This window comes from Condylura cristata, unplaced genomic scaffold (assembly GCF_000260355.1).
Source record: "Condylura cristata isolate star-nosed mole 26May11 unplaced genomic scaffold, ConCri1.0 scaffold00001, whole genome shotgun sequence".
Classification (NCBI taxonomy): domain Eukaryota; kingdom Metazoa; phylum Chordata; class Mammalia; order Eulipotyphla; family Talpidae; genus Condylura; species Condylura cristata.
In genome coordinates this window covers 27,731,611-27,743,337 of record NW_004567102.1, presented here as the reverse complement: position 1 = coordinate 27,743,337, position 11,727 = coordinate 27,731,611, and the positions used below count along the sequence as shown (strand labels likewise).

Below are 11,727 nucleotides of genomic sequence, written 5' to 3'. Positions count from 1 at the left end.
GTAGTTGAGTGATTGGAAAAAAGTTGTAAGCTCTATAATTAATTGTCACAAAGGATTTAAGAGTTATCTTTCACCCCAAAATCATTCATTACCAAAGCTGATATTACATATATATTCATATGAAGCAAGAAAAAAAAAGGTCAAGTTGTATATTTTCTCTAGTTAATTAGTAATAAACTAAGGTCAAGTTCATTGTACGTGATGAATATGATTTTCTATGAACATATTTATTGATGCTGAGTTATGCATATGTGACTATGCAGGTATAGTTTCCACTCAACCATATTTTGCAGTAGACTTTTGGAAATAAATCCACTGATAAATTATAAGTTGCATCACCACTTCAATCTATTTGTGCTCCTCTTAGTGATATTTAATATGATGGTACTAATGATGACAACAGTAGTAGAAATAATAAATAATAACAACAGCAACAGACAGCACACACAAAGGTAAGACAGGCACCTAATGACCATAAGCCTTCTTTTTAAATACCATGAATATCTCGGCTTCTTCATGACATCTTCATGGCATAATTTTACCTAACTGCCTCAGTTGCTTTCCTCTAACACACTTCAGATTTCCTTTATATTTCAGAAACAGCATCCCTTAGGAAAGGTGATGACCAAGTTCTATATCCTTGTTTTTACAGTACTGACTTGGTCAACAATAGCTTAAAAAAAAAAAATTGCATAAGGGAGAATCTTTCATAAGGGAGAAAAGATGTAAGTTGTTAAAAGAGAAGTACTACTTAGCCAACAAAAATAAGAAAAGCTACTACTATAAACAAAAGAACAGGAGGAAAATTACCACTGCAGCCATAAAATAACAAAATGAAAGCTAAAGTTAGAGTAGAAAATGAGGGCGCAGAGACTCCCTGATGGTTCAGTGGTTAAGTCACAGGTCTACTGAATTATACCAGCCACTGCAGCAGGAGTTCAACCACAGGCAGGGAGCTAGCCCATATAGTACAGCAGACCTCTCCTATCTCATATTTCTGTCAATCTGCCTGTTCTGCTCCCTGCTCTGTCTGTGGTAAATACTCACCCCCATACCTCTGGCCTATAATCCCGTTTTTGTATGCACAATGAAAATATATCTTTAAAAGAAAAAGAGAGCAAAGTACATTTTTCAAAGGAAAATATTTCCGATAAACTATTAAGAACTATTGCTTTCCAAGAAGGAAAACTCAAATGAATTAATATGGGAAAAACTAAATTTGAAGGAAATATTTTCGTTTAAGATTAATGAAGCTTAATTCACTCCTCTATACCTTCTTACATCTTGGAATGCAGAGGGTCACCAAAATAGGTAAGTATAACATCTACATAATGTATTATAATCAGTGTCACAGAATTCTCATTTATGAAGCTGTACAAGAAAATGAAGAATACATTGCATAAGTCTAATAAAGGATATGCCAAATAAGTATGTTCTCAATCACCTTCTATTTGATGTCATAAAGAAAAGTTTCTCAGAAGTCCCGGCTGAATATAAGCATATCAAAGACAGTAGTATAGGTTAATATCCAGAACCAGGGATTCTATACACAAAGACACTAATACTCCTCTGAGTGGGTGGAGACATGTGTTTCCTCTCTGCCTCTTTAGATGATAAGACTGATTAGAAGCTCAGAAATTTTATAGTTCTAATTGACTAGTGTGAAACTTTTACTATTTTACATCAGTTAAGTAGGTTAAATTTGTCTTTAATACACCCAGAACCAAAACATTATTTATCATCCATCAAAAGCCTTATCTTTTTTACAAAAATTTTAAGGTATTTTTAAGATAAATATGTATTTTGTTTAAAAATCATTCAGAAAAACACAGTAAAATTTAAAATTATTATAAATTTCAAAGTGGAATTAAGCTGATTAAAGATGCACAAAAAGAAAAAGATCAGGAATGAGACCGTTCACTTTGTTGTACATCTGAATATTTCCAGAAAATTATTGTCACAATATTAACTTGATTGTTTTACATTTTTGAGTGTCATAAAGATGGACTATTGAAAAGAAATTGAGAGATTTTTGGCATGTTGCAAGTTTTAAATATTTGCAGAATTGCTACAGGGTCAATAAAAGTAAATGGTAAAGTTGTTAATTATAGTAAAATTTTATAAATCATTTAATGGTATTTTAACTTATTCAAAGATTACAGCTAGTAGGTAGTTAGAAGCACCTATTTTTAAAATATTATTCATTAATTTTGTCTGTTGTAAACACAGAAAATGTTGCTTAATTGCAACATTTTCTTATCTTATTTCCTGTTCACCACAATTTTATATTTCTATTTCAAAATTAATTCTAAGTATAGTCAGTTGCTCCACAAATTTGAAAGCAAAATTAATTCTAAAAAAGTGAAAATATTTTCACTAAAAGACTACCTCTCAATATCTATTAAATTATGTAAATTATTGTGACATAGTTTACAAATAAAAATTGCAAATGAGTTATAAAGAAAAATATACTTTTAACAGTTCCTTATCAGATATCATATACTGTACACACTTAAACAGTTGCTAAGATACAGTTATGTACATTTTAATATTCTCTTTGTGAATTTAGTATTAAGTATTTTGCTTGTGTAGAGATTATATAAAAGTGGGGCAGGAAGACTTTCTTATTTGCCTCTTTTCAAGGAGGATAATACATGACAATTTTTACCAAAAAATCCTATTTATTTCACACACACACTTATACACACACCCATCTTTAAGACAATATGTTCTGTAGTATCATATCTTGGTTAAATATCCTGAGGTGTGTTCTAAACTAATATAAACATAAACAGTTCTGAAAAACTCACCTTAACAATTTACATGTGTGGAGAAAACAAACTCATTAAAGAACTCTGTGATGTAACATGGAATGGCATGATTTGTGGCATAACATCAGTTATGGGAAACAACTGACAATATTACTCTGACCTTTGCTCTACCAACATTTTGTACTGCTTAATTAATTATTTATTCATCTCTCCATCAAGCTATCAAAAGAAGTTCATGGATAAAACCAGAAAAATTATATTCAAGTAGAAGAGAAACTTTGTATTTGCCTTCACAAGAAATATTTGCAGATCCAGACAAAGTGAGTGTTAATTAAGTGATAAAGTGATTCAAGATAACAAAGTATATAATTCTTTTAGAATGGATTTTCTTTATTTTAAAAATAAAATCCTTACATATACATATATAATGAATGACACAACACTATTTTCAGGTGTGTAACTTCACACCTTGACAACTGCATATACCACAACATGCCACCACCAAAGATCTCTTTATTGTTCATCACTTTCTAATCAAGCCCCTCTACCTGTTTCATAGACACCAATCCCCATCCTCTGCTGGTTGGCAAAGATGCAAAGAAAAGGAACCTTTGCACACTGTTGGTGAAAATGCAAATTGGTGCAGCAACTATAGAAAACAATTTGGAGTTAACTCAAAAAATTAAAAATAGAAATCCCACTTTTGGATATTTATCTGAAGAGCATGAAAAACTAATTCAAAATATATTTGCCACACCATATTTATTGCAACAATGCTTACAACAGACAAGACAGGGAACCAACCTAAATGCCATGGAAGGATGATTTGGTAAATATGTGGTATATAACACAATGGAACACTGATTATGAACAATAAAGATGACATCTTGTCACTTGTTACAGCCTGAGTAGAACTTAGGATATTATGTGAAATAAGTCCGGAGGAGAAAGACAAAAATTTAATTTTATTCATATAAGGAAAACAAAACAAAACAAAACCTTCAAAGTCTGACAACAGAATGGTGATTAACAGAATTCTTACATTAACACAAGTACTCTGCTTACGAAGTCACTTGAGATATTTAGCATCTAAATATATAGGATAAATATGTTTTATTAGCACAGAAGCTGTGCGTGTGTGTTGTATATATTTATCATTTGAATTAACTGTATTTTCTTACTGTTTTATTAACCCTGTGATAGTTTTTATATTGTTAGTTGCCACATATGTCAATTTTTCTGTCATGTTTTTCATTTCAGTACACTCTAAATTTTTTGCAATTCTTGTGTTGTGCTTTATGAAGAAGGCCTCTCATTGCTTTTGCTCCTGTAAATAAGGTGATTATTATCTTGTTCTGTAAAGGACATGACATGTCAAATACAGCAAAAAAAGTGAATGATGGTAAAGGGAACAGGCTTTATGTTCTTCTACTATTTTTCTGTGCTATCTAGGATAGTTTTAATCATCTCTCTGTGCTCCAGTTTACTCACTCATAAAATAAAATAATCAGAATAGTTTTATAGGATCTCTGTTACAATTAAATCAAGAATATATGTTACCTGAAGGCACTCAACAAATATCAGGGATTGTAAATACATAAAAATTCACTACAGATATGTCTTGAAAGTAAAGGTAAACATTTGATCTTTTTGCTATATAAAGTGCTACAGTCTATATATATATATTTTATTTCAAAAATCTTTTTTGAGGGCCTGGTTTAGGTGTTGCAGATACAGCAGTGACGCAAAATGACAAAAATAATGTCCATGGAATTTATGTTCAAGTGAAAGAATACAAAGATAAAAACATAAGAGTAAGCATATGACACATGCTAGATGGTGATAAAGTAGGAAGAAATGAAACGACAAAAGGCATAGAACATTTCACATTGCAGTAGGGTTCAATTAAAACTGGGTGGTCAGGGACAGCATTGAGAAAGTGATAGCAATGAGTTGTCTGTCGGGTATCTGGGAAAAGCATGTCAGGTTGCACGAAAAGCAAATGATAAGGCTGTTGAGGGGTCTTATACTTAGTGATTTCAAGGAATAGTTAGAGCTGAGTAAGTGAAGGGTTCAGTGTATGAAATGGGTTCAGTAAAGCAACAGGAGTCAGATGCAATAAGTCTTTGTGAATCACAGCAAAGACATTTACTTCTATGATGAGAGTAATAGGAAGCTGTTGGGAGGGTTTGAGCAGAAAAGCAAACTAATGTATCCTAGGATTTAACACAATTCTACTGGGTACTGCGTTGAGAATAAAATAGAAGGAATCAATTGTGAACCTTCAATGAAGTGAGTTATAATGTTGAATTTTTACTCTTTTGGCTCATCTTTACCATGTATGTTTCCCCATTCTTCAGGTTGTCTTTTTGTGTCATTTTGTTGGAGGTCATTTCTATTTTTATATAGAGAAAGGTTGAATTGCATTTTTAACCATATCTGAGAATCCTTATGTTCTGGTGTAACTGAAGGATGCGTTAATCCTTATTTTGTGAGTCCTAGCTCAAATTATAAGCCGTTCATGTATCCACTGAAAGGTAATGTGTACAGTTGTGCTAGAGACCCTTCCCTTCCGTCCAATGAAAACCTCACTCCATCTTTGCTCCTTCATTCTCCTGTGTCTTCAAACTTTGTCTTAGCTACTGCTCCTTCTCTCCTGGCTTATGCTTAACAATGCATGTAAAACAATCAAGGCTTTTCTTCTAGTAAAATTAATTCTCTTTTGAATCTATTCTCCCATTCATCAGTTTTCTCTAGCCTCTTTAAAATCAACATCCATCTGAAATAAATGTATTTCTATGAACCAGTTATCGCATTAAAAAATAAGGGCGGGCCCTCTTCCCTCTTCCTCTCCCTGGTGGCGCAGCGGGTTAAAGCACAGCACTGAGAAGCTAAAGCCACTCCCCCATGAGTTCGATTCCCACCTGCCCCGGAGGTGACCACCTGGCGTGGCAGACCTCTCCTGACCCGCCAGCTGCTCCCCTCAGCAGTGTACTTCGTTGATCTGTCTGTTCTGCTCCCCACTGTCTCTGGTGAAGCCTCTCGCCGGCCCTGAGCCTCTGTCCTGTACCCCAGTTCTGTATGCACAAATAAATAAATCTTTGAAAAAAAATAAGGGCAAGCAAAAGCCAAACTACTTTTTAAAGTAAAATAGATGGTACTCTCTCTATTTTCTCACAACCCATTGATTTCTCCCTTCCTTGAAGTATATAACTCCAGCACCCAGAGTTATATACTCTGGATACCTTGCACAATGCTAATCCTATTTGTGTATACTTTTTAGCCCTCCTATACTGAGTAATTTTGAATATTTGAAATGCACTACTACCAATCCTTTCTTTGTTGTTTCTGGACTTCAATGACTGTTTTTTTGTTCAGTTTCTCCTTACATGCTTTACTTTTCCTATTAGTTCTTATTAAATTTTCCTTCCTGAATCTCATGGCAAATGCTGATATTACATACAATTATACACTTGTGCCTTGCATTTCTTATTCTAAGAGGCTCCATGAAAGATGGAAAAAGGATTTCTGTATATTTTTATTACAACCCCATCTAAAAAACTACTACTGAGAATCCTTATACAATACATACATTTTTTATAAATTATGCTCACAGCATTTTCATTATAACACATGACAGATAAATTTAAACGAATGAGAGACAAATAGAATTGTAATTTCATAGCCAAAAATATAATTATGTGCTACAAACTTCTGATTCTAAAATCAAGATGCATAGTTGAAGTACCTCATATAATATCAATATATCTACTTTTTTCTCATTTAATATATGTAACCACTTAATGCCACAATGGAGCCTCAAATTTAAAATACACAAAACAGAAGTGATTATGCTTCCCACAAAACTTGTTCTTGTCCTGGATTGATTGTCTCAGTTAACAATACGCCATCCACATAGTGAAAACAGCCATTACTCTAACATCATTGATTCTTCTCTCCCTGATCTTTCCTGAAATCTTCTCTGATTCCTAAATATCAAACTTGCTTTCCATTAATTGTTTTATTTGAGGACATTTCTTTTTACCAAAATGTCCATAACTAATATTCTAACTAATTTTCTTGCCTTTTACTGTTTTTACAATGGACTGCTACACAATTCCACATCTTCCAAAATTTAAATTTGACAAATCATTTGGTACAGTCAAGATAGGATTATAATTCTTTTAGTTAGCACACTTCTTTCTTAATTTTCCAACCTCAGCTCTTTCCTGAATACACACCATACTCCAACTCTCAGAACAAGGTGCCATTCTGAGAATTTGTCTCAACTGTCTATGAACTGCTTTAAAGGTTTCCATAATCCAAATGGTTATATTCATTGTATAACAATTGCATTTTTCACATCTGACATAATACTTCAAATACTTATTGATGAAGTAAATTTCAAGGTGGATCTTATTGCCATATATATATATATATATATATATATATATATATTACCCTATATATCACAAACAAAATGAATAAAATTATGGTATGCATTAGTTTCTAGGGATAAGAAGTAAAACACACTAATGACACAGATTTAAGATTTAAGAATTACTGCAAACCCTAGGCAGAATAAATGCTATGAAGATAATACCTAAATACATAAAGTAACCAGAGATACTATTTTAAAGCAGCCAGAGGAAAATAAGCTACAATCTTTTCAAGAGAATAGCCATGAAAATCTTAATTGACATCTCAACAGATAAATGAGATGACAGTATAATTACATATTAGTGATAAAAGAAAACAAATGTTTAATGGAATTCTATATGAAAAATACACTGCAAAAATAGTGTATTTTGACTCTAACAAAAAGAGAATATGTTATCAGCTTATCAATAGCAAAGAATATACTAAGGAAATTTCTTAACGGAAGAAGAGTGATGCCAGAAGGAAAAAGGCACCAAAAAATGGAGAACATTTCTTGGTAAGTCTAAATGCATAGTGCTGGCAAACAAGATAACTTAAAATATTTATCATATAGAATAAATTACAATAAGCACAAAATATTGAAGGGGATAAGTTGTGTTAATGTGGTATAAGATCCTTTTATTTTCCAGGATGTTGTAAATATATTAATATACACTGAGTATTGATAACAGATAATTTTGTGGATAACAAATAAAGGAATAGCAAAGGAATCTATTGCCATCACACTAATGGAAGGATAGAAATCTGAATATAATTAATTCAAATTAGTTAGAAAGTGGGAGATAGAACTATAAAGCAAGATGGTAAACTTAAATACAAATGTAGTGTCACTACACAGAATGTAAACAAATTTAATGATACAAATAAAAGAAAAAATCATCTGACTGGCTTTTAAAAAACCTAACCCAACTATCTGTTAACAAGAAAATTTGTTTCTTGTTAAGAAATAGTTGGGTTAGGTTTTTGTGTCTTGACTGTAAGAATACAGAAAGATTAAATATATATAAAGTAAAGGAAATACCATGCAAATACTAAATCAGAGGAAAGTTGGTAAAGTTATGTTAATATCAGACAAAATAGATGACATAAAAATCTTCACTAGGATTAAAAGATGCATTTCATTTCTATAAAAGACTATAGTTTCAACATTTATAAACCAGAATTTGACAAATAAAAATAAAAAATAGGCAAATTTCAAGTATTAACTAACCAGACATGGAGAATAAAACTCAGGAAGCATATAGAAGAGTTCAACAAAATTGATTCATTGATAAATATAAATAGAAATATTCTCTTTAACTGCTAAATAATAAATATGTGAATTGTGGTCTAAAAAATTTCACACCTCTGATATAATCCTCTCCCTAACACAGATTTAAAATAAAACATTAAATTATTCTGGAAATGCATAACATACTTCTAGAATTATTGTGGAATGCTTAAGTTTAAAAAGAACCAAAAGAATAGAACTCAAATTCTCAAGCCAAAGGAAAACGGAATGTGGAAAGATTGTATTTTTTATAAAAATGTGTAACTCTTTTCATGGGTAATTATCCTTCCAGCTTGTAAATTTATAGCTATGCATAAATGTATAGATACAATTTTTTTTTCTTTCCAGGAATCAAGGAGTCTGCCAAGCAGATATAATTCATCTCAGAACAGCAAAGATACTATAAAGCAGTATAATTACTTGCATATTCAAGCTTATAATTAATTCTGTGCCTTTATTAGGTGAGAGCTATGTTCTCAATAGTATCTCTTTCCGCATCTTTTATAGCTGATGGGAATGCAAATTCTATCTTTTTATGCCTTGTATAATTTGAAATTTGAACATTAAAAATATTCTGTTGCATTAAAACCTCTACACAAGAGCAAAAATACATAAATGCAACTGTTTTTTACACTCACCAGATTTTCAAATATAATGCATTTAACAACGTAGCACTGCAGGTTGGTAGTTTCTATCTATAAATCCTCAGTATCTTGTATCAAATAATCATGACATCAAATTAAACTGGTCAGTCCTATCAGTTATACTTCACAAGCCCTTTCTTAGAAACTTTCCTTTCTGAGTTTCCTCGGGAATGTTCTACCCTGGTATAGCAAAGGGAGAAAGTCAACTTTTGAGTGCAGGTGTACTGCTGCTTATTTTACCTGACTGATACTATCATGTAATAATGTAAGTATGGAGGGACCTTTGGGAGGCAGTTAATTCGGATGTCAAGGGTCAGCTTGATCCTATAGAAAATGCCTTTACTAACTGCTTTAAAAATCAGTATAAATCCTGATTCCAGTCTATAATTGAAAGATATAAAAAGGCAATAAATTCAACTTCTGTATTTTTCAAATGAATAGCCTGACTCAGAGAGGTCATGAGTTGCTAAGGTTTTGCAATGCAGTGAGTTAGGAGTTTTGTGAGATAATTTGAGTGGGGTACTATATAACACCTGCCTTCTAATTTAAGGTTCCACTAGTTCCACTGCCCCCACAAATGCTGTGCTAGTATCAAGACATACAGCCCACAGTATGCACATGCACATACAGTACACAAATACCCCCTCCCCCATGCACACACGAAAGATACACTGCACAAAAACCTATGGAATATCTGTTGTATAAAAGATGGTCAAGAAGAGGATGCAAAAGATTCAATGTGCGCTCCATATCATAACTGTTAGGAACCACTTCTTGTATCAGTTGTGATTCTGGGCAAGTTACCCAATTGCTCTGTGCCTCAGTTTCCTTGTCTGCAACATAGGTATACTAAGGTACCTGGAACAATACCTGGCAAATAATAAATGTTATAAAAATATGGTTATCAAGTGAAACAAGATTTTAAAAATCCACATGCCTGTGCAAGGCCTCCCTGGTGGGAAGTCTACAGGGATTACAACTGAGGTAGAAAAAGTCACAAAATGATGTAAAAAAAACTATTATAATAAAAAAAAACTTCAAAAAAAAGTCTTACTTTTAGCAGAAAGGATGGGGAATATGATAATGTAGAAGATAGTCTAGTGCTGGGAGAATGGTTTTTTCTCTCCTGTATAGTCTGGTGCCTTCCTAGGCCCAACCTGGGATTTGACCTTCATGGCAGCACTGTCATCAGCTACATGTCCCCACACCATGATGAGAGGGGGGTAAATTCTGATTTGAACACTAAGTTTTCAACTTAACTCCTTCTGACTGCTGAGACCTAACCCATCTACATGGAACAGTGAGCCCTGCATCATTTCTACACAGCCTATTGACTTCATCCCTCTGCCACAATTTCCTACCCTCTGAAACTGGTTACTCTTCTCAAACACCAAGCCATATTGTGGGGACCTTGTTAAGCCAATATTTTGATTCGGAATTCATTTCTGTTGCCAGTTCTCATGAAGCACGCTTATACACTTAAGCAATTTTCTATTTTGATATGCCTTCTTAAATTCAGAGACATAGGGCAACTCCACACACCGGCTTTCTAAAATATCTTTAATAAATCAACTGAATTCTTAGAAACAACTTGCAGTCAGTCTTACATCTAAAAAGTAATTGCATATCTTTCTGTCCCTAGTCTTGAGAGATAAAATACATTATAAAACAGTTTATGGCTGACATGTTAAAAATAAATTGTAACAAGTTTCAATTAAAAGGAAAATATAGCCACCATTAAGCATCATTGCACTGACTTCTGCACAGATCTGCTACTACCAACTTTCACAATTAATATAACCATGAGCCTCAAAGAGCTCAAAAGAAGAGCTTGCTTAGCAAAAGTGTGCTCTAAAAGGGTACATTTGTGGAGGTACAAACCTACAAAACCCCAAAACATGTATAATGATGTAAAGTCACTTTACATGTAAAGTCACACGGTTGTAATTATTAATGTGAAATAAATATATTTTGTTCCAAACAATCTATAAAGCTACATAAATTTTCCCATTTCTAACAAATTAACTTTGGCCTACTTTTCACCATGTACTGCATATATTAGCTAATTTTTGATCCCTTCCCTAACTCCATATGTATTATTGCTGATGGTGATGTTTACCAAAAATGTCATCTATTTTCAAGAGCTTATAAAGTTTTTATAGTGTTTTCCTGCTATTTATTTCACCCCTGCTTGCATAATCCTTCCTTTGTGGCACTGTTTAGTGACACTGGAAATAGTACCATAACATAGCAGAAACACCTGTCATTGCAAGACGATTCCTATTTAATTTTAAGCTGGCATTAACCTCATTTCTGTGTACAAAATGGAAAAATATTTGACACAGATTTCATACTGAGAAGTCTGTAACCACTCATTAAAAATCTGACTTTCCCTTACTGTTGTATATGATCTAGAGGTAAGTTTTGACTGACTTAACAAATAAACACAGCTGATTATTTACTTTTCGCAGGAAATAGAAAGTAGTCATTTTAGAGACAAAATATTTACTGCCTAGCCTATTAAAATATGTATTATTATTATTATTTTTTAAAGATTTATTTATTCATATAGAACTGGGGTACAGGCCAGAGATGCGGAGGG

At 32.7% G+C, this 11,727-nt stretch overlaps 1 protein-coding gene across 10 annotated transcripts in view; it reads right to left on the bottom strand.

The window, feature by feature from the left end:
* Positions 1 to 11,727, bottom strand: part of RIMS1 (regulating synaptic membrane exocytosis 1) — a 418,725-nt gene that overhangs the window by 191,786 nt on the left and 215,212 nt on the right. The gene's annotated exons all lie outside the window — the stretch shown is intronic.